This window comes from Schistocerca serialis, chromosome 2 (assembly GCF_023864345.2).
Source record: "Schistocerca serialis cubense isolate TAMUIC-IGC-003099 chromosome 2, iqSchSeri2.2, whole genome shotgun sequence".
Classification (NCBI taxonomy): Eukaryota; Metazoa; Arthropoda; class Insecta; order Orthoptera; family Acrididae; genus Schistocerca; species Schistocerca serialis.
The window spans coordinates 756,538,835-756,543,415 of record NC_064639.1 but is presented as its reverse complement, the minus strand read 5'-3'; positions in this window follow the sequence as shown (position 1 = coordinate 756,543,415).

Genomic DNA, 4,581 nt, shown 5'->3' with positions numbered 1-4,581 from the left:
GGAAATAAAATAAAATCTGAAACTAATAACACATTTTAGGCTTCTGTAATTACGTGAATGTTTTTTTAATTCACTTGGTAGCTCCAGGCCACAGAAATCCGTTTTGTTCTCATTTGACGTGAGAGCAATAAACAGAGGAAACAGCACAATCACTAAACGTAAACACAGGTCACATGGAGACTACCAACCTCCTCACTACAACTCAAGGATGCCCTGTGCGTCAGCCCCAGATCTACGATATTTCCGAACCAGGGCACTATTAGGCAGTGGCCTCCAGCCACACATCTGTTAGCCAGAAGCGGGAAAAGGTATTGCTCATACACAACTCAACTGCGCACACGCAAGAGCCCGCCCGCAACTGCTCAAACGAATCTATTTACAACAGCTGTCGCATCACACTCATCGGAGGCAATTTGTTGTTAGGAAGCATTGCATATTCTTCCTAAAGCCTTTGACACACTTTGCTGTTGGCAGACACTTGTATGAGCACTGTATTTTCTTGTTGTATATGGCGCATTTCCTTTGCGACTTAAGTTGTTTTTTTCCTTCTCGTTTGTTTTGTTGCTACAGTATTATTCTACAGAAGCGGGATACAGTAATATCCTTCGTTAGGGTATTGGTTCTTACCGATCAAAATCACAAACATTTAACTGATAAGTAAAACAATGCAAAATTCCCGGAATTCTAAAAAATTCCCGGGTTTTTCCCGGATTGCATGCACCCTGCAACGACAAACCTGTGCACAGCAGCATGGTTGGCACAGCTCAGCTTGGCCGGCTGTAGTCATGTTAATTTGGGTGGCCGTTGCATTCAAGTGGAGGGTAGGGATGAAGGATACGGAAACAACAGTAGTAGGTGTTTGCACAGCATGGAGCTGAGGTTAAACAGGGCAAGAAAATGTCTGCGCCCCCCCCCCCCCCCCCAAAAAAATTAAGTGAAAGAAACATGCTCTTCCAGGGTTTTTAGGCAAAATGCAAAAATTGCCTGGGTTTTCCAGAACAAAAAATTTCCAAGTTTTCCAGGATGCTGGACACCCAGACCAACAAGCTGTTGAGGCTAAAGTGGATAGAAATAACAAGTAGGCTATTGCAAGCTAATAACACTGCCAATGGCCAGTGTTCTGACATCACTGCCGAGAAATCACAATGAGTTAAGTGGTGATCATGATGAGGCTATGTCTATTTTTTGTGCAGATCATAATAACTTTCAACCAATATATTTTCAAATTACTGCTGCTTACTTTATTTGTTGTAAACCAAAGTTATCTGCCATTCTAGTGATGGGGATGTGAGATATGATTTGGTAATCAAAATAATGTAGTCATGATCCACGATATCTTTTATAGTTGGCTGACAATTTCATTTCTGACCTCGACGTGAACTTGGAATGTTCTAGCATTTGAAGGCACTGCATCCTGTCAGGTATTTCAATACACTGATTGCAATGTCTTCATAGGGACATACTGAACAACTGAATGCAATATTTAGAAACAAGTTAGCTTCATTTCTGCCTTTTGCATTATTATAACACAAATTACTAGTTAAATTAGCACCTGGATTGATGCATACCTGAGTGCAATGAGAATTTCCATAATTCGCATTGGTTTCTCCCAAAGCATACAATTATTTGATGAGACAGAAGTATCATTTGACATGAAATTCAACACTCCAAATGTGGATGAGGCAGCTTAAGAGTTAGAGGAAGAGGTGTGTGTACTCAATTTCAATAAAATGAATTTGATAATTTAGAGAGCTCTCATGTGATACTTCACGTGAGGGCCCATAGCCTATTTGCAGCTTGGAAACAGACAATGTGCTGATTTCGACATGATTATACTCTGATTACAGTTACTTTGTAATTGACAGACTGCAGTGGCACAGGACGTAACCAATAAAACAAGCAACACAGTGAGAATGTGGTACTCAAGAACGACATACAACTGGCTGGTGACTGCCCCACCACTTGACATACTCAATTGCAAAGTAGTTTTTTTATTCAGAGTATAGTGAGCTCCTACAAAGAACCCAGTCACATGTATATGAGGTGTGCTTGCTTGCGTGAATGTTTTCTTTGCTAGAGAAGGCTTTGCCCAAAAGTTGTAATATGTGACAGCCTTTTTGTTGTGCCTGCCTGCAGCTCAAAAGGTCTTTACAGAGAGTTACCTTTATCCTAATATCGTAAACATAACATTATATTTTAGTTACCTTTATCCTAATATCGTAAACATAACATTATATTTTAATAGAAACATCATTGTAATGAGTGACAGTAGAGCTATGCCAGCAGCCCAGTTTTCATTACAAAAGTAACACTGAAAACCTAACCCACAGAACAACATATTTTGAGACTGCACCTTATGACAATGACATGTCTTACTGTCATGTCTCCACAGTGATTTTACAGCAGGTTACCACACTGATAAAATGTTTGCAGGGAATACAGGACCACATGACTTTACTCCCCCCTCCCAAAAGCAATGAGACTTGTAATACAGTTTGGAGGGTGTGGTCTATGTCCAATTGTTGCAAGATGTTGGGAGGGGGAGGGGGGGGAGGTGTTCCTTCCATTAATTTTTGAACTTTCATTCAAATTACAGTGAACATGAAGCAGGATTATTCATTCTTGATAAACAACTGCTGTCTTACTTTCACCTTCATGAGAATGACACTGACTGACACACACACACACACACACACACACACACACACACACACACACACACACACACACACACACACACAGGTTTACAAAACACTAGTACACTACAGCATGTTGACCAGCCCACCGAATCCACTATTCTAGCATCCCTTACTCTGACATCTACAATAAATACCAATATTACAACAGGTGAATGGCTCAATATTTTCAAAATGGCACAAATGTAATGAGAGCCCAGTACAAGGAAATTTAAATCACTGAGAAGTGGGACTATCTAGCATCCCACATCACCAAACATGACCAATGCCAGGAGTTATTGGTAGTGAATATTATCTACGAAATAATGTACATACATATGGCAAAGCTGACTGTGCCTACAGAAATTCCTATTATTCTGTGACTGCAAATGACAGTGCTGAAATGTTGAAATTGCCCCAGGCAGAGCTCAATTTTAGGACTGTCATCAATATTCTGAGCATGAATGGCAAAGTGAAATAGAATCCTCAAACTGTAAAAGTAAATTATTCATTGATTTACTTGTAGCCAATACAATGTAGCTGAAACAGACCTTTAACGAAGACTATGAAACTACAGTTCAGTTGCTACACAGGTTTCATCGAGTAGTGCATAGTCCCATAACATTTTTAATCCCATTGCAAAATGGCTAACGAACTTTTCAGAAAAACCAGACAGCAATATGTACCATAGAGTGTTTAACTGTCAAAAGTTCAGTTTAAAATTAGTGCTTCATGTAATTGGTGGTGCATTGTTAACTATAGAGTCAACAAACACATACCCATAGTTTGAAAGAATTGTCGAACTAAATCACATTTGTACTACATTGAAAGCCCACTTTTACACTTTTCAAGCGATATAAAAAAAAATGGTGTAAAATGTGGGAAAATGTAAAATATGGGAGATAACATTTTAAACTATAAAAGTTACGTACTGGATTCCCCTTGCCTTTTCGCACTTTATGTATGATATGTATATAACAGGTATCAAAAGACTTGTCAGGGACTTCTCATCTAATAAAAACCACTGATGTTACTGGAATTGGTAACTGTCTGGGAAGTAGAAACATTTGACAATTTCAAACGTCGTAAACAATGTTTTTGGAAAGCCTGCAGCTGTCATTCATTATTTAAATAATGAAATACTGCAGTAGTTACATATTTTTTCATGCTTAATGACGCACTTTGAGAATTATTTCTTGTTAAGTGCAAATATGTACATGCGCTGGAGTCATCTTTTTGAGATTACCAGGTACTGCGCCACCTCAGTTATGTAGAAAACCACACACACGCAAACTATCATTCACACGGTTTATGTAACATCACAAAAAATAATACAAAAATGCTGCACTTGACACGAGAATGAATTCTCTAAAGACCTTGTGTTCAGCATACAAAAATATGTAACCAGCATTGTGTTTAAACTAAAAACATTTCAGCAACACACAGTGAATGATGGTGTCAACTAGCGCTACAAGAGGCCAAACGCAGAAACATGCTAAACATGGTTCAACAAAGGTGTCACGATGATCACAACAATCACTAAACAGCATTTGCACGGTAGAGAGTTTGGAAATGATTGTGAATGGTCATGATACCTCTATTCGAACAAACCTAGTTACTCCCCAAAAAAAAAAAAAAAAAAAAAAGCTGTGCTTGGCAGCCCATTTTTTTTCTCAACGAATATTTTTTCGTAACGTGTAAATCGTGGGAAATTATAAATACGTTGACGCAAAACTGGGTGCAAACAAACATTGTGGACATCAGAAATGTGATGGAACGATAAAAAGTGTCGTAAAGGTGGGAAAACATTGATTCCAGGAACATAAAAGTGAGGTTAAACTGTATTTGGTTTCAGTCTAACATATGAGAACCTAGTAGACAGACAAATAAGGAAAGAGACAGAAAG